At 47.4% G+C, this 19,963-nt stretch overlaps 1 pseudogene; it reads left to right on the top strand.

Annotated features, from left to right (window-relative positions):
• LOC147900595 (uncharacterized) overlaps positions 1-18,202 on the top strand; it is a 33,631-nt pseudogene extending 15,429 nt beyond the window's left edge.
• The last annotated feature ends 1,761 nt before the right edge of the window (positions 18,203-19,963 follow it).

Genomic DNA, 19,963 nt, shown 5'->3' with positions numbered 1-19,963 from the left:
CGGAGAAATGTAGATGTGATAATATTAGAAAATTCTCAGTATGTGTATATGTGTGTGTGTGTGGCAAACAATTTTGATACAACAAAGTAAACACCTAGTGCACAAATTATGCACTTCATACCTTGAGTAAATAAGCTTGTTGATGAGGATAAATACGCCCTTGAATAAAATCACAGTTGTTGTATGACCACAATAGGATCGCTTTGACACCTGTGATTTTGCCCACATGTAAGTTTGCAAATAGTATAAAAAATCATATAATAATATATTAATAGTTTGCAAATGTGTATAGCAAGTGAGTAATGGGAAGTGGAAGTGGGAGTGAGGAGGGAGGAGTGGAATGGGAGAGGGAAGTAATAGGGGTGTATGATAATAAGTATAAAAAATAGTATAATAATATATTAATAGTTCTTAAATGGCAAGTGAGTAATGGGAAGTGGAAGTGAGAGTAGGGAGGGAAGAACGGAATGGGAGAGGGGAAGGTAATAGGGGAGTAGGATAATAAGGGAGTGAGATGAGTGAGGGGAGTTAATAGGGGATGAAAAAGAGGAGGGTGAGATGGGGAAATATGGGATTTTGGGAAATGGGAGGAGTATGGGATGTGGTGGAAATGTGGGATGGGAGTGGTGGCAATGGGGGAGGAAGAAGAAATGGATGGGGGGAGGGCTAATGGAAGATTGGGATGAGGGCTGGGGGTCCAATGGGAGAGGGGGAGTAATGGGAGCCAATGGGAGAGGGGATAAATGAAACGCCAATAGGAGAGAGGGGAGGAATAGAAAGCCAATAGGAGAGGAGGAGGAAAACCTAATTTTTCTTATATAGAGTCTTCCTTCTTCATTCATTCTCTCCTCATTTCATTCATTGAAGCAAGAAAGCAAGGACGATCAAGAAAGCAAGGAAGGAAGAGCAAGAAAGCAAGAAAGAGCAAACTTACAAACTTTTTTCAGGTACTTGCAAAATTTTTTGATTAATTATTTATCTAGATTTTTTTTAAAAAATTTGAAGAGAGAGAAACTAGAGAGAGAAAGGTTCCTGCCAGGAGGGGAGGAGGAGAGGATGGAGGGGCGGGAAGGAAGGGAGGAGGAGGGGAGGGAGAGGCGGGGGCGGGGTCGAGGGGGGAGGGGGGAAGGGGGCGGGGGGGGAAGGGGAAGGGGAAGGGGGGGGCGTGGTCGCCACCCCCCTGGAGGGGGGGAAGGGGGGTGGGGGAGGAAAGGGGGGGGGAAGGGGGGAGGGGGGGCTGGCAGGGGGGGGGGGAAGGGGGGAGGGGAGGAAGGGGGGGGGCTGGCGGCTACAGCCACCAGCCAAGGGAAGGGGGGTGAGGGGAAGGGGGGGTGGGGGTTGGCGGCCGCGGCCGTCAGACCCCCTGGAGGGGGGAAGGGGGGATGGGGGGGTGGAGGGGGGCGGGGGGCTGGGGGGGGGCTGGCGGAAGGGGGGGAACGGGGGGCCTGGCGGCAGCAGGGGCAAGGGGGGAGGGGGGGATGGCCATGGAGGAAGGGAAGGGGGGCGGGGGGGAAGGGGGGGCTGGCGACCGCGGCCGCCAGTAGGGGGAAGGGGGGAGGGGTGGCTGGCCGTGGAGGGGGGGAAGGGGGTAGGGGGAAGGGGGGGGCTGGCGGCCGCAGCCGCCACCAGGGGAAGGGGGGCAGGGGAAAGGGGGGGTGGGTCTGGCGGCCACGACTGCCAGACCCCCTGGAGGGGGGCAAGGGGGGATGGGGGGATGGAGGGGGGGAAGGGGGGAGGGGGGGATGGGGCGGGGGGCCTGGCAGCTGCAGCCGCCAGTAGGGGGAAGGGGGGAGGTGGGGCGGGGGGCTGGCGGGGGGGGAAGGGGGGATGGCGGCCACAGTCGCCAGCATGGGGAAGGGGGTGGGGGGGAAGGGGGCAAGGGGGAAGGGGGGGCTGGCGGCCGTGGCCGCCAGCAGGGGGAAGGGGGGGAGGGGGGGCGGGGGGCTGGCGGGGGGGAAGGGGGGGGGCTGGTGGCCGCGGCCACCAGCAGGGGGAAGGGGGGTGGGGGGAAAGGGGGGAAGGGGCCGCGGCCATGGAGGGGGGGAAGGGGGGCTGGTAGCCACGGCCGCCAGCAGGGGGAAGCGAGGCAAAGGGGGAAGGGGGGTGGGGACTGGCGGGGGGGGAAGGGGGAGGGGGGCTAGCCGTGGAGGGGGGAAGGGGGGGGCTAGCAGCCGCGATCGGGGGCGGGGGGGAAGGGGGGCGGGGGGGAAGGGGGGGTGGGGGCTAGTAGCCACAGCCGCCAGACCTGCTGGAGGGGGGGAAGGGGGGATGGGGAAGATGGTGGGAGGGGGCGGGGGGTTGGGGGGGGGAGGGGGGGAGGGGGGGGGCTAGCGGCCACGACCGCCAGACCCCTTGGAGGGGGGGAAGGGGGGATGGGGGGTTGAGGGGGAAGGGGGTGGGAGGGGGGTAGGGGGCTGGCGGGGGGGAGAGAGGGGGCGGCTTGCGGTCGCCGCCAACCTCGTGGAGGGAGGGAAGGGGGGAGGGGGGGTGGCGCCCCCCTCCAGGGGGAAGGGGGGCAGGGGGGAAGGGGGGATGGGGGGTGGAGGGGGAAGGGGGAAGGGGGGCTAGAGGGAAGGGGAGGCGGGAGGGAAGGGGGGCAGGGGGGGGGAGGGGTTTGGCGGCAGAGGGAGGGGAGGGGAGGGGAAAAGGGGAGGGCGGGCTCGAGGGAGGGAGGGAGGGAGGGAGGGGGGAGGGGAGCGAAAGGAGAGAGAGGAGAGAGAGAGGGAGAGAGAGAGAGGGAGAGGAGAGGAGGGAGCCGAAGGAGAGAGAGGGGAGAGGAGGGAGGAGAGTGAGAGAGAGAGTGAGGGGAGGGAGAGAGAAAGAGAGAGAGAGAGTGAGGGGGGAAGGTATGGGAGAGAGAGTGTGTGAGGGAGAGAGAAACAAGGGAGTAGAGGGAGAGAGGTCGAATTCTTACAAGAGTGACAAATAAGATTTGACTTAGGAAAAGATGTTAGAGTTAGCTCAAATGTCCACCTCTCATGTAACCCACCAATATTCTGTGTACCCAATGTTGTAAGGCCCCCATATGAGGAGAAGCCATGATGGGTATCAGATATTGGGAGGGATCCCCAGTTTAGACACTGGAAGGGGTCTTAGAGTAGACCAGATGGTTATGAGATGGCTTAGGAGCCAAGAGTAGATACCCGTCTGCACAAAGGGGGGGTTCGGGGGGGCGATAGCCCCCCCGATAGCAGGGGGTCCGGGGGGCGCAGGCCCCCGGTGGGGGTCTGGGGGCAAAGCCCCCAGCGGCAGGGTCGACGGCATGTTTTCTGAAGGGTCGGTGGTCTTCCAGGCCGACTGTCTATTAGGCCGACTGCCTATTACAGGGCCGACCGTCAACCACTTACACTATATAAGTGGCCACCCCCTATCATCAGATCACCAGTTCTTCACGCTCATAGTCCTCCGTCCAGCATCTGTCTAGATCACCATCGAAGCTCTGTCTGTAGAGCGCACGGGTGGACAGCCAACCATCAGTTGTATCAGCAGTTTGGTATATCAGAATTTTTGTATTCTCTCCAGCTTTCCATCGTGTACTTGCGTTTTGTTGTTATCTTCCACTGCGTACTATTTTCTTACATGGTATCAGAGCCCGGGTCTGATCCCCGGCCACCTCTCTCCATGATCGATTGGAGGGGGGTGTTGGAGGTGCAAATCTCTCATGGACAAAGGGGATAAGAAGAAGGAGAAAGGGTTGAATTATCCCACATACAAAGATGGTATTAGAGCTCAGGCTATCTGAGTAACGACTTTATTGCAAGTTCAACGAGCTTTGTTAGCAAAGGCTACTAGGAGTGATGGCTGCACCAACCCCGTTGCGAATTCGTCCACCTGCCTTCAATGAAGGCAAGCTCGATGGGACGAATTATACTTTGTGGAAATTCAAGATCAGCGCGATCTTGGATTCATATGAGCTTCTGGATACTGTTCTGGGATTGGATCCAGAACCGGTTGGATCACCGAATCCAAACAACCCCAACGTCATAACGCCACCGAATGCAGATCTTCTTTGGGCATGGAAACGAAGGAACGCAGATGCACTCTGTGCTCTTGTTACCAGTTCAAGTGATTCTGTTTTGACTCTGATTCAGCACACAGACAAGGCAAGTGAGGCTTGGAACATACTGAAAGGTCAGTATGAAACGCGGAATCAGACCAGAATTCAAAATCTGGAGAATATGCTTGCTGCAGAGAGGTGCTCTGATGGAGAATCAGCTGAGACATTCATCACACGGATCAAGAATCTATGTGATCAGATGGCGGCGGTTGGGATTACAAAGACCAGCGAAGAGTTGGCCAGAAGGTGCATTCGGATCCTTCCACAAAAGTACGATGCGTTGGTCACGACACTCAACACGCAGGTAAGAAATCCACCCCTCACTTTTGAAGAGTTCAGCGCGATGCTTCTAGAGGAGGAGATGCGAATGAAGACCCGCGATGGCGGAAGTGATGCAGCATTCTCAACCACATCCAAAGGGAAGGGTGGAGAGAAGAAGAATGGTAAGAAGAAGAAGTTTTCAGGTAAGTGCCACTACTGCAACAAAAGCGGTCACATGATCAAGGATTGCAGAAAGAAGCAGCAGGACGAAAAGAATGGCACTACACAGTCTTCTTCGAAAGGCAAGGAATCTGCCAACACAGCTGAAACTGAGTTGGAGCTATGGGTTGCAATTGAAGAATTATGCTCCTCAACAGAAGTTTCAACAACGAATGATTCATGGCTCCTTGATAGTGGAGCGTCCCGTCACATGACCAGAAAGAAGGACTGGTATAGCTCTTTCAAGCCTCTACAAGAGCCCATGAACGTGACGGTCGGTAATAATGCAAAATGCCCTGTGGAAGGTACAAGTACTATCTCTCTTTCCATTCAAGAGGGTGAAACTAAAGAGCTTTCTGATGTATTACTAGTTCCTCAGCTAAAGAAGAACTTGCTTTCGATTGCTGCGATAACTGATCGCAACTTGGAGGTGCGTTTCAAGAGGACCGGAGCAGAAATCCTTAATGCAGCGGGCAAGGTGGTTGGCAAGGCAGTAAGGAAGAACAATCTGTACGAGCTGACGGCACTAACAGTCTCTTCAGAAGTGGGCATCAGTAAGGTATGGCATGAAAGATTTGGTCATCTTAGTTATCCTATTCTTTTGGAAATGCAGAAAACAGGGATGGTTGCACACTTGCCTGCACTCTCAAAGGTGCAGGAACCTTGTGAAGCTTGTATGATGGGCAAGCAACAAAGGAAGGCTTTTCCACATGAGAGCGGCTATCGGGCAAAGGCTCCTCTACAATTGGTTCATGCTGATCTCAGTGGGAAAGCTCCGACTCAAGCTTTGGGGGGATGTAACTACTATATGCTTATCGTCGACGACTACAGTAGATACATGTGGGTGTATTTTTTACGAGATAAGGCTGAAGCTCTTGGAAAATTCAAACAGTGGCAAAAGATGGTGGAAAACGAAAGCGGGCTGAAGGTAAAGGAGCTTCGCACGTACATCGTCAATCGAAGCTTCACAAAGGCCTTGATGGGCAAAACACCTTTGGAGGCTTACTCAGGTAAAAAGCCTTCCGCTTCTCATTTCAGAACATTTGGATGTGAGTGCTTTGTTCATGTTCCAGATAGCACCAGAAAGAAATTAGATCCAAAGAGCAGAAAGTGTATCTTCATGGGCTATAGCCAGGAGTCAAAGGCGTACATGCTATATGATCTAGAGGCAAAGAAGATCGTGGTCAGTCGTGATGTGGTGTTTTGGGAACAGCCACATACAGTGGAGGAGGAGGTATGCCCTTCCACTTTATCATCAGCCGTAAAAGTAACTCACCTTGTGCCCGTATCTAAAGCAGAGTTGCAGAATGAGGAGGAGTACTTCGAGGAATAGACTCCACCAACACCACAACATGCCTTGGCTCCACAAGGTAAGCCACTTCCAAAGTGGGCAAGGCAGCTCTTTGATGAGAAGAATCCGGTTCCAGACTTGGCAGAGTCATCTGCAGATGGACTTCGACGATCAAAGAGGATAGAGGAGCAGAAAAGGGCTTCTGAACACATAGTCAATATGGCCTTGATGGCTGAGATTATGAAAGTTCAAGAGCCTACGAATTTGGATGAGGCAATGGCGGATCCAAATTGGAAAGCTGCCATGCAAGAGGAGTATGACAGCATCATGAAGAATCAGACTTGGGACTTGGTTGATCGTCCAGAAAAAAGGAAGATCATTGGTACCAAATGGGTATGGAAGGCCAAGTACAAATCTGATGGATCTTTGGAAAAGTACAAGGCTAGGCTTGTTGCACAAGGATACTCTCAAGTTGAAGGCTTTGATTTTGAGGATTCCTTTGCTCCTACAGCAAGGATGACAACTATTCGGGTGGTACTTGCCTTGGCTGCTCATAAGCAGTGGCCGGTGTTTCAAATGGACGTGAAATCTGCGTTCTTGAATGGACATCTCAAGGAGGAGGTATATGTGTTCCAGCCACCAGGATTTGAAGTGCCCAATTCAGAGAACAAGGTTTGCAGACTAAAGAAGACATTGTACGGGCTGAAACAGGCCCCAAGGGCATGGTACCAACGGATTGATAGCTTTCTCATATCTATTGGTTTCTCAAAAAGTGCTTCTGATGCTAACCTGTATGTTTGTAAGCAGGATGGCAAGTATGTGGTAATAGTCCTTTACGTGGATGACTTGATCATCACAGGAGATCATGAGAAGATGCTGCAACAGTTGAGGGAGTCGTTGAGTTCCGAGTTTGAAATGACAGATTTGGGGCTCATGCACTTTTGCCTCGGCATTGAGGTTTGGCAAAAACCTGGCAGGATTTTCATCTCTCAGCAGAGATATGCTCGCGAGATCTTGAAGGCATTCGATATGACCGAGTGTAAGGACGTGGTCTCTCCCATGGAGGTGAATGGTAAGCTCTCAGTGGAGGATGCATCACCACTTGTCGACATCAAGGAGTATAGGAAACTTGTGGGGAGTCTCATTTTTCTGTGCAACACTAGACCTGATATCAGCTTTGTAGTTGGTGTACTTAGTAGGTTCTCAAATCAACCTCGAGAGAACCATTGGAAAGCAGGGATGCGTGTGCTAAAGTACGTGAAAGGTACACTGGAGTATGGCATTACCTACAGAGCAGGGAAGACCTTGGCGGGTTACTGTGACTCAGATTGGGCGGGAGATTGTGATTCTAGAAAGTCAGTTTCTGGATATTGTTTCTCACTTGGTTCAGGAGTGTTCTCTTGGATTAGCAAGAAGCAACCAACAGTGGCACTATCTTCGACGGAAGCTGAGTACAAGGCAGCATGCATTGCTGCTTGTGAAGCAGTTTGGCTAAGGAGGATCCTGCAAGACATAGGAGTTCCAATCGAAGATGCGACGGTTCTGAAATGCGACAATCAGAGTTGCATGGCCATTGCAAAGAATCCTGTGTTCCATGCTCGTACAAAGCACATAGAGATCCAGTATCACTACGTACGAGAGCTCATCGAGGATGGAGTCATAGAGCTGGAGTATTGTCCCACAGAGGATAATTGCGCAGACATCTTCACGAAGGCTCTTGGGAGTGATTTATTGTTGCGGCATCTACATCGACTCGGCATTGGTCCGATCACATAGTTCATCTTCGGGTGAACATTGAGGGGGGGTGTTAGAGTTAGCTCAAATGTCCACCTCTCATGTAACCCACCAATATTCTGTGTACCCAATGTTGTAAGGCCCCCATATGAGGAGAAGCCATGATGGGTATCAGATATTGGGAGGGATCCCCAGTTTAGACACTGGAAGGGGTCTTAGAGTAGACCAGATGGTTATGAGATGGCTTAGGAGCCAAGAGTAGATACCCGTCTGCACAAAGGGGGGGTTCGGGGGGGCGATAGCCCCCCCGATAGCAGGGGGTCCGGGGGGCGCAGGCCCCCGGTGGGGGTCTGGGGGCAAAGCCCCCAGCGGCAGGGTCCGGGGGCTGCCGGTAGCCCCAGGCCCGACGGTATGACCTATGCGCGATCCTTCATCTGCCCGACGGCATGTTTTCTGAAGGGTCGGTGGTCTTCCAGGCCGACTGTCTATTAGGCCGACTGCCTATTACAGGGCCGACCGTCAACCACTTACACTATATAAGTGGCCACCCCCTATCATCAGATCACCAGTTCTTCACGCTCATAGTCCTCCGTCCAGCATCTGTCTAGATCACCATCGAAGCTCTGTCTGTAGAGCGCACGGGTGGACAGCCAACCATCAGTTGTATCAGCAGTTTGGTATATCAGAATTTTTGTATTCTCTCCAGCTTTCCATCGTGTACTTGCGTTTTGTTGTTATCTTCCACTGCGTACTATTTTCTTACAAAAGAATGAAAGGGACTTACTAGAAGAAAGTATCAAGAAGAATGTTGAACACAAATTTGAATTCTTACAACTAAGAGTAGAACTATCACGAGCAAGAGCGACACATAAGATTATTGCTCAAATAAGATTTGACTTACTATCACGAGCAAGAGCAACAAATAAGATTCTTGCTCAAATAAGATTACTATCACAAGCAAGAGCGACAAATAAGATTTGACTTACTATCATGAGCAAGAGCAACAAATAAGATTTGACTTACGAGAAGAATGAAAGGGACTTGACAAATAAGATTTGACTTATGAGAGGAATGAAAGGGACTTACGAGAAGAAAGTATCAAGAAGAATGTTGAACACAAATTTGAATTCAAAAGGAACGTACGAGAAGAAAGTATGAGAAGAATGTTGAACACAAATTTGAATTTAAATTTATAATGAAATCAAATTTCCCTCTCTTTTTTGAAAATTCAAATTTATGAGTAGGAGGAGTGGGTTAGTTTTTCTTATATATACTCTTCTTTCCATTCATTCATTCTCACTCTCTCCTCATTTCATTGAAGCAACCAAGAGCTGAAGAGAAAGGATAAGCAGAGCCTTACTTTTTTCACTTTTTCTAGGTACTTGCATTCTTTTTCATTCATCTTGTAATTCTTTTTCTTTACTTACAATTCTTTTTCAATTAGTTTCTTGTTAAAGTTTTTGAGTTCTATTTCTTAAAATTCGTCTTGTGTTTTCTAAAGTAACTGTAATAGACAAGAAATGAAACTACAGTTCCACAAAGACTTTTTAGTTCTCTAATGTAAAGTTGTAATAGACAAGAGAGACAAAGATGACATCTTCGACAAGAGAGACAAAGGTGACATCTTCTAGGCTGAGCTAATGGAAGGTGTTTTTTAACACCATATGGCTTTGAGTTATATGATCTACTTCTGGTACAAATGTGTCATGCTTTTTTTTAAATGTACTCTAGTTTTTTTTTAAAAATGTACTCCAGTTTTAATAACATGTCACGTCATTTTTTCTAATTTGCTTTTTTAAAATCTTACTTTTTGACTCAAAGTTTTGTTTTATAAGGGCCTCTTTTTTTAAAATGCTTTATCCAAAATTATCTCACAAAACGAATTTGGATAGTGCACTAGTCCAAAATTAATGAAATAGGTGTTGTAGTGTTCAATTGTATTGTGTGGGGTGAATATGAGCTGAGTGTGGAGGAGACTATTGCTCCCCCCCTGGTTGCTTCCTATATCTCTCTTCTTGTTTTTTTTCTTAATAGCATGGGCATGCCCGTAAGGCTTTTATATTTATATTTATATAGTTAAGGTTCATGTATGAGATTCATTTACCATTTGAGTCTTCTAAAATCTCCAAGACTTAATAATGGTGTTAATTAACAACTTTTAGAGTTTTGGAACTCTAAAATCACCAAGACTTAATAATTGTGTCAATAAACACCTTTCAAAGTTCCAAAAAGCAACATCGGTATAATCTCAAAGAACTATATAAACACCTTGCAATAGTTACAAAGGTTTTTTAAGATGAGTTTGCAATGAGTGAAGCACACATCTTCAAATGATGCATCTTGATGGAGGGTGAAAGAGAGGGAAACAAGGAAAGGGGAAGGGAAAAGGGAGAGACATGGAATAGACAAGGAAAGAGAGGTAAGAAGAGGGGGGAGCGTCGGGAAAGGAATGAAGGTAAGGGAAGAGCGAGGGAAGGAGAGGAAGAGAGAGAGAGAGAGAGAGAGAGAGAGAGAGAGAGAGAGAGATAGAGAGAGAGAGAGAGAGAGAGGTGGATGATGAGGAAGAGGGGATTTTTGTTTGCCCTACAGTGTCAGGAGCAGATATCAAACGATTGCAGGCACTTGCAGATAGACATGATGCAATAGGGAGTCGGCCATGTGTTCTTGATCCTCGAGGTACATCATCATTAGCTGCACCTATAGGTGTGGCATCTTTAGCGAGTACATCTACCCCATTATTTGGGGCTGCTCCATAGCCATCCATGCATGGAACAAATAGTTCCCAGACCCAGGCTTTATGAGGTCCAGTGCAAGCTAGTCTTGTGGCATCATGGCACCCTGGGAGGAGGGCACAAGTAGATGCAACTATGGGAGAGAGAGGGAGAGAGAGCACGAGAGGAGAGAGTGGGGGAGAGAGAGAGAGAAGAGAAAGAGAGAAAGAGAGGAGAGAGAGAGAGAGAGAGAGAGAGAGAGAGAGAGAGAGAGAGAGAGAGAGAGAGAGAGAAAGGAGAGCGTGGGAGAGGCGCACTGCCACGACAGCATGAGAGAGAGAGAGAGAGAGAGAGAGAGAGAGAGAGAGAGTGAGCAAAGAGAGGAGAGAAAGAGAGAGGGGTGTGAGAGAGGCATGGGCTTTTTATGCTGTAGATGTTCCTTTGGTAAAGGCCCGCAACCCATACTTTGCAGATATTTCTTTTGGACCTAGCTATGCTCCACCCTCATCCAAGGCATTGTGCACTACACTTCTAGCCATAGAGGATGCCTTGGGACCCATTCAGGATGTATGGCGTAGATGTGGCGTCACTGTCATGGGTGATAGTTGGAGTGATAGTAGGAGCCACTCCATTCAGGGTATCCTTGCATACTCCAGAGGATGTAGCTTTTTTTTAAAAGCTATTGACAATTCAGAGGCGAACAAAACTGCAGAGAAATTGGCAAATATTTGGAGTGAAGCCATTGATTATGTGGGTCCCAATAATGTCATCCAGTTTGTTTCTGATGGAGAGAACTCAAATAGGGCAGCAAGGAGGATCATTGAGGATAAGTACCCACATATTTGCTTCACTCCTTGCATGTCACATGGGCTCAACAATCTCCTCAAAGATATTGGTAAGATGTAGTGGGTGGAGTCTTTTATTGAAATGGGCAATCACATTGTTTCATTTATCACTCGCCACCACTACATTTTGGCTGCATTTCGACAAAGATCCCCAAAGGATCTCTTAAAGTATTCAGAAACACGCTTTGCATATAATTTCATTATGCTAAAGTGTTAGATATCAATGCTCCACTCTCATGTAACTACGCGGGAAACAACCAACTGTACTTGTAAGCCCCCCATATGAGGAGAAGGCATTTGAGTAGCTCGGCAATCTAGTAGGTCCTAGTTTGGACACTAGATGGGGGCCATGTGTGGCCTGATGGCTAGACAAAGTTGGCACACTACTAACTAGGCTACATGCAAGTGCGGGAAGGCATCCCATGACTGACCGCATTGAGGGTAGGCGAAGCATTTCCCGGGGCAACCCACTTTCGAGTTGCGGGGCCCATTTGGAGTCCCAGATGATCCCGGATGGTGGCTGTGGGCCAAACGGAGACCGTAGGTTAGTTGCTCTATTTTGCGCACTAGTTCTATCATGTGGTCGGTGGCCTATTTTGGACCCCCAATTGACTATTTTGGGTGGACTGGGTCGGTCACCCAATTGAGCCCTGACTGGTGGCTATATAAGAGCAAGCCCGTGAAGCCCATTTTATCACTGGCTACAGTAACCCTGATTCCTTAGCATCCAGCTTCCGTCCTCTATTGTTTCCAGCTCGCCATCGAAGCTTCTTTTACAAGAGGGCATGGTTGTGAGGCAACGCCATCTATTGTATTAGTTCTATAATAATCAAATTTTTGATTATCCATACTATCTGTTTTCTCTCTTGCGTACGAGATCTTGTTATCTGTTGAGAGCACAGACGTTGTATTGTTTTCTTACATGGTATCAAATCCTGGACTCTAGCAAGAAGATTTGGTAGTGTGTTTCTATTTGCGAGCAGATTGTGAGAGATGGCCTAGCCCGCAAGACTGCGAATCCCACCGTTCGGCAAAAGCGGAAAGTTGGACGGCTCTAACTATCCACTCTGGAAGTTCAAGATGAAGACCATCCTAAGCGCATATGAGCTTTGGGACACTACTACTAGGTGGACGTGAGGCCGGTTGCAAGGTTGGATACAGCCAATGTAGGACAACAGATAGTACCAATTGTGGATGAGATTCTCGCATGGATAAGAAGAAATGCAGATGCACTGTGTTCTATTGTGTGCAGTGTAAGTGATTCCGTCCTGGCATTAATTCAACATGTCACCACAACGGAGGAGGCATGGATGGTCTTGAAAAATAAGTACGAGACCACGAATCAGACGCGGATTCAAAATCCAGAGACTCAACTCGCAAACGAGAAATTGTTTGAGTCTGAAGTAGCAGAGAAGTTCATCACCAGGGTGAAGAATCTGCACGATCATATGACTGCGATTGGCATCATCATCACCAGCGAGAATCTAGCACGAAGGTGTATACGGATTCTCCCACCAAAGTACGATGGTCTTGTTACGATGCTGAATACGTAGAACAGAAATCCGCCCAACTTTGAGGATTTCAGCGCGATGCTTCTAGAGGAGGAGATGCATCAAAAGATGAGGACTGGAGAAGATTCGGCTTTCTACGCTAGATCAAAGAAATGTAAGGGTAAGGTCTCTGGTAACCCATCTTCTTGTGATGATAAAAAGAGAAAGAAGAAGATCAAGTGCTTCTATTGCAACAAGGTAGGGCACAAGCAGAATGAGTGCCGAAAGAAGATTGCAGATGAGAAGAATGGAGTAAAGAAAGAGTCCAGCAACAGCGCACAGGCAGTAGCAGTAGAGTTGTTCATTGCAATTGAGGAGATTTGCACAGAGGCAGTTCATCTACCCATGAATGAACCTTGGATCATTGACAATGGTGCATTGTGCCACATGACTAGTCGAAAGGATTGGTATACCTCTCTATAGCTGGTAGGAAATGACATCTTGGTAGCAATTGGCAATGATGCAATCCAGCAAAGGGAAAAGGTATGATTGCTCTCAAGTCAAATGGAGTTGTAAAACACTTGTCCGATGTTCTTTATGTGCCAGATATCAAGAGGAACTTGTTGTCCGTTTCTGCGATCACGGATTGGGACCTCAAAGTTCAATTCTATAAGAATGGTGCATAGATCCTGGATCTTCAAGGAAATGTCGTTGGTAAAGGTACACGGCACAACAACATCTACAAACTCTCAGCTTTCAGTGCTCAAGCTGATGTGAAGAACACTAAGCTGTGGCATGAGAGGTTTGGTCATCTAAACCTTAGTTCTTTGAAGGAGATGCATAAAAGTGGAATGATTGCAGACCTACTAGAAATTTCAGATCTGCTCAATGTATGTGAAGTTTGCATGATGGGCAAGCAGCATCGGCAGCCCTTTCCTAAAGAGGCCAATAGGGAAAAGTCTCCTCTAGAGCTCGTTCACACGGATCGGTGCGGAAAGATGGAGACAGAAGCTTTGGATGGTTCCTACTACTTCATGACGCTGATCGATGACTACAGTAGAAGGATATGGATATACTTCCTGAAGACTAAAGATGAGGCTTTTAGTAAGTTCAAGGAATGGCATGTAATGGTCAAGAAAGAAATGGGGAAGAAGGTGAAGAAATTGAGATCAGACAGAGGTGGAGAGTTCACATCAACTGAATTCGAGAGTTACTGCAAAAGTCATGGAATCAAGAGGTAGAAACCCCCACCACATACATCACAGCAAAATGGAGTAGCAGAATGCAAGATGCACGTCATTTGTGAAATGGGTAGGAGTATGATGAAAGGGAAAGACTTGCCAAAGACTTTCTGGGTTGAAGCATGTAACGCTATAGTTTACATTCTGAATCGTAGCTACACAAAAGCTGTGAACGGGATGACTCCACTATAGGCCTTTTCTAGTAAGAAACCTTCAGCTCCACATTTTAGAGTTTTTGGATGTGATTGTTTTGGGCATGTCCATGATGATAATAGGACCAAATGAGAACCGAAGAGCCGAAAGTGTATTTTCTTAGGCTATAGTGGAGAGGCAGGGTTACCGTCTCTATAACCCTGTTACCTAGAAGGTAATACTAAGTTGTGATGTGGTCTTCTTAGAATAGCCGCATCAATTGGAGGAGGATGCTTCCTTCCTAGATAACCAGGACCAGGATATCCATCCAGTACCACCACCAACAGTAGACTGAACTCCCCCAATGGTGCTTGGGAGGATTCAAGATAAAGAAGATGAAGAAGAGACTGCAAAACCACAATGGCAAAATCCATTCCTAAAGTGGGTAAAGCAGCTTTTGGATGGCAGATAACCTCCAACCATTGAGGAGGAACCATCCGAACACCGCCGGTCCAAGAGATTAGAGGAGCAAAGAAGAGCGCAGGAACACTTGGTCAACTATGCTTTGATGAGAGAAGTGATCCGTGCTGATGAACCCAAGTGTCTTGAAGAGGCACAGGGTGATGATAGGTGGATGGAGGCTATGCAGTCGGAGTATGGCTCCATAATGAAGAACAATACTTGGGCCCTTATGGATCGTCCACCAAAATGCAAGGTAATCGGCACGAAGTGGGTGTACAAGACCAAGTACACAAGTCCGATGGCATGTTGGATAAGTACAAGGCTCGGCTCGTGGTAAAAGGATTTGCATAGGTACATGGTTTTGATTATCAGGATACTTTTGCTCCCACAGCTCGACTAACCACAATTCGTAGTATTTTGGCTTTAGCTACCTAGGGAAGTTGGCCCGTGTTTCAGATGGATGTAAAATCCACTTTTCTGAATGGGGATCTCAAGGAGGAGATATAGTGGAACAACCACTAGGTTTTGTGATCCCCAGTTCAGAAGGTAAAGTCTGTAAACTAAAGAAGGCACTTTACTGACTGAAATAGGCCCCACAAGCATGGTACCAGCAAATTGATGCCTACTTTCTGCAAAAGGGTTCAAGAGGAGCCCATCAGATGCAAATTTATATATCTTCAGAGAAGGAGGCAGGTGTATGATCATGGTCCTTTATGTGGATGACCTTGTCATAACAGGGAACCATGAAGAGAAGATCTCACAGACAAAGCATTTGCTAGGAAGAGAGTTTGAAATGACAGACCTCGGACTGATGCATTTCTGTTTGGGGATTGAAGTTTGGCAAGAGCCAAAATAGATCTTCATTTCACAGCTGAAGCATGCTGGAGAGATACTGAAGGCATTTGGCATGGCTGAGTGCAAGACAATTGGTACCCCTATGGAGGTTGACATGAAGCTCTCAAACAAGGATTCATCACCATTGGTGGACGAAGCAAAGTACAGAAGGCTTGTGGGTAGTTTGATTTACTTGTGCAACACACGGCCGGACATCAGCTTTATGACTGGTGTACTAAGCAGGTTTTCTAATAAGCCTCGGGAGAACCATTGGAGGGCAGGGATGCGGGTGTTGAAATACATCAAAGGCACACTTGATTATGGCATCATCGATACCAAGGGCAACATCTTGACCAGATTCTATGACTCGGATTGGGTAGGAGATGTGGGCAAGAAGAGATTAGTGACAGGTTACTGTTTCACTTGAATCTGGAGCTGTGTCATGGGTTAGCAAGAAGCAACCCACAATTGCTCTTTCTTCTACCGAGGCTGAGTACAAATCAGCATGCTTTGCTTCTTGTGAGGCAGTGTGGTTGAGGAGGATTTTAGGGGACATGGGTGCAGTGTAGAACAAGCCTACGTAGTTATCATGTGACAATCAGAGTTGCATGGCGATTGCAAAGAACCCTGTGTTCCACGCTCGCACAAAACACATTGAGATTCAATATCACTTTGTACATGAGCTCATCATGGATGGAGAGGTCGACTTGGTGTACTCTCCAACTATAGAGAATGTTGTGGACATCTTCACAAAGGCTCTTTCTCCCTCTCAAAGGAGGACTGCTCCTACCGCAATGCCACTTGCATCGGTTTCTAGAAACCGTTGTTCCTAGAAACCGATGCAAGTGGCATTGCGGTAGGAGCAGTCCTCAGTGCATCTGGCCCTCCAAATGTGCCATGCTGCAATGCTAGCTAGGATCTCCCATGGAGACCGAGGAGTGAGTAGCCCTGAAAAGAGTGGTCGGAACATCCTCTAGAGAGCATGACTCCACAAGGTGTCATCGGATGTGAAGAGCTGGAAGAGACTTGCTAGAGAGGCATCTTCATCGACTTGGCATTGGACGGAAAAAGTAAGTTCACTTGCGGGTGGACATTGAGGGGGGGTGTTAGATATCAATGCTCCACTCTCATGTAACTACGTGGGAACCAGCTAACTCTACTTGTAAGCCCTCCATCTGAGGAGAAGGCATTTGAGTAGCTCAGTTATCCGGTAAGGTCCTAGTTTGTGGACACTAGATGGAGGACATGTGTGGCTTGATGGCTAGATGGAGTTGGCACACTACCAACTAGGCTACATGCAAGTGTGGGAAGGCATCCCATGGCTGATTGCATTGAGGGTAGGTGAAGCATTTCTCGGTGTGCAGCCCACTCTCGAGTTGCGGGACCTGTTTGGAGTTCCAGATGATCTCGGATGGCTTGGGCTGAACGAAGACCGTAGGTTAGTTGCTCTATTTTACACACCGGTTCTATCATGTGTCAATGGCCTATTTTGTGACTGACCCCCAGTCGACCGTTTTGGGCAGACTGGGTCGGCAGTCACCCAATTGAGCCCAACCGACTACGACTGGTGGCTATATAAGAGCAAGCCTGTGAAGCCCATTTTATCACTGGCTATACCAACCCTAATTCCTTAGCATCCAGCCTCTGTCCTCTACTGTTTCCAGCTTACCATCGAAGCTTCTTTCACAGGAGCCCATGGTTGGGAGGCAGCGCCATCTATTGTATCAGTTCTACAGTAATCAAATTTTTGATTCTCCATACTATCTGTTTTCTCTCTTGCATACGGGATTCTGTTATCTGTTGAGCACAGACGTTGTATTGTTTTCTTATGATATTGGTAAGATGTAGTGGGTGGAGCCTTTTATTGAAATGGGCAATCACATTGTTTCATTTATCACTCGCCACCACCATATTTTGGTTGTATTTCGACAGAGATCTCCAAAGTATCTCTTAAAGTATTCAGAAACACGCTTTACATATAATTTCATTATGCTAAAGCGTCTTTTTGAAGTGAAGAATCATTTGAGGCAGCTTGTAGTTTGTGAGGAGTGGGATGCATGGTGAGAGTGCACCTCAGTGGTAGGTATTCGATATAGGTCCATAGTTCTTGATGACACTTTTTGGGACACTATTGAGGCATTGTTGCAGGTTGTGCAGCCAATCATTCTTATGTTGAGGCTTCTTGATGGAGATGAGCCTTGGATTGGCAAGGTGTACGAGGAGATAGACAGGATGATTGAGAGAATCCTATCTCGAGTCTCTACAGAATTTGGATGGGGGTAGGAGACAGGAGCTATCTCGTCTTGCGACAGGCAGGTGGACAGAGTATCACTCTGCATTAGAGGCTGCTGCATTTGTGGTGGACCCAGAATTTCAAGGTAAAGGACAAGAGATAGATGCAAAGGTTGTGCAAGGTTGGGAGGATATCTTGAGGAGGCTTGTACCTGGTGGAGATGATAGGAGGAGGGTTCACGAAGACCTTTCCTTCTATCGACAAAAGAGAGGCCTCTTCGGTTTGCAGGATGCACAAAATGATAGGTTCAAGATATCCAGTGCACGATGGTGGGAGGATTATGGGGCAGATACACCATTGCTACAAAGATTGGCCATTCGAGTGCTTAGCCAGGGTGCTAGCTCCTCGTCCTGTGAGCGCTTATCGAGTGCTTAGCCAGGGTGCTAGCTCCTCGTCCTGTGAGTAGTTTTGGGAACATTGCAAGCAAGAAGAGGAACAGGCTTGGTGTCCAGAAGGCAAATGACCTTGTATTTGTTAATGCGAACTTGCGTTTACTTAACAAGTTCAGGGTTGAGTGTACTCCAGAGCCATTTATTCGATTTTCCCTTGATCTTGATGACAATGATGGTGAGGATCAGCCAGAGGGAGAGGATGATGTGGAGCAGCATGAGGATGAGCAGATTGAGGGATAGCTTGGATAGGAGGATGAGATCCCAGTGCCCACTTGCTGATGACTAGTCTTTGACTCACCAGTTACCTTGGCCCTTGAGGCTAGTTTTGTACTTGTCATACTTGATACTTTTGTCATATGTACATTGTACTCAGCAGCCAGCTTTTTGTATTTTTAGCTATTATATATCCTCATGCAATGTACTTTCTTTTCAGTTTCAATTTGGAGTCTGGACTGTGGAGTCTTTAAATTTTTAATGTTTAAGACTTTAAAGTTTAATCTTGGATATTTTAAATGTTTTGTCATTTTATGTCATATGTTGACATGTCATATGACGTGGCGTTCCCCAACATTCCCGATCTGCTCCTGTTCCCGTTCCCGCCACTCCCATTCTAGCATCCGACGTTCCCGAAATGTTCCCATTCTACGGTAACTATGATCCAAATAAGCAACAATATCATGCATTTGTTGTAGCCTTGTGACATCTACAAGAATTTATGCACATACTAGCGTACTAGATAAGAGAGGGCCCAGCCCTATGATGAGGGAGAGAAAGGCTCGGGAGCGATTGTACAGCATAAGAATGCAAAAGAAAAATGGCACTCTACTTGTGCTGTCACTATTTTAAACAACAATATCTTTTGATCCAAAAGTTGGATCAACTTGCATCAAACAGCAAAGTTGTAGTGTTTTGAAGGATCTACAACTCTCTAGTTGAATATAGTGGTAGATTCTGCATAGGTGAAAAGATATATAGTTTGCAAAATGGCTATCTACACACCAATCATCGAATTGTCCCTATTTTGGACAATAAATAACTCTGTACTATAAACTCGGATGACCAAGTTGTCAACAGAGAAAATGTAGCCCTTCCAAAGTTCTCTGACTCCTCTGTTGGGCATCGAGCCTAAATCCTTATGGATTTGCAAATACTTGCTATCGAAAATGGCATTCTGCTCACTTTTATTGTCAAATTTCTAGACAAAAAAAAAGCACTCTCTTCTCCAAAGTGGATGTTGTTGCTATCACTCGGCTGCTCTTTCTTTGCTCATGGGATGGAGCTACTGCTAGTGCTAGGATGCTCTTGTTCCTCTGCTCACATCTCTTCCTTTTGAAATAGCCTATACCGGTAATGGGGAAATACTGTCTAGATTTCTAAATGTCTATAGACTTGTCGTCTTTACCTCATGATCTATAAAGTCCCCTACAATGCTAACCTCCATGTCGGTAGTAATAAGCTACTTGTTGCCAAAGATATCGAGATGTCAGATCTTGACTTTTCAAGATATGGTGAAACCTTCTTTGAGGTGGTCTTCACTGGTGGCCGCAACCAACCTGGGACGACAAAGATAGAATGGGGGGAAGGACAGCCATATTCCATCTCAAACTGTGAAGATTCACAGCATAGGATTCTACCACATGTGCTTTGATACTAGAGAGGAAGAATGTAAGTGCTCTTTCTGCGAGTTGCTGCTGCATCGGCACTTGGTAGAAACATAGACCTCCCTCTGTCTGATGTTCGTTAGCTTGCTGACACTAACTGTCGATAAAGGCCTGCAACATGTTTGAACAGTAATTTGTGCCACTCCTGCCAACCAGCATTAGACCCAACAAATCAAAGAGCACACGAACACAAGCAATAACTTCCCAAATCATGCTGCATATGATAGGAATGGTTTCTACAAACAGACGCCTTGTAGAGGAACACAGAGTATCACCTAGTTCCCACTAGTTCTAGCCAAAGCACCATCTCAGGGCCTCCAATGATGATGCATGAGTGACA

Source organism: Dipteris shenzhenensis, chromosome 7 (genome assembly GCF_047967505.1).
Source record: "Dipteris shenzhenensis isolate YYH24624 ecotype China chromosome 7, Dip_SZ_1.0, whole genome shotgun sequence".
NCBI classification, from domain to species: domain Eukaryota; kingdom Viridiplantae; phylum Streptophyta; class Polypodiopsida; order Gleicheniales; family Dipteridaceae; genus Dipteris; species Dipteris shenzhenensis.
The sequence above is the reverse complement of the archived record's forward strand: the minus strand, read 5'-3'. Positions and strand labels throughout refer to the sequence as shown.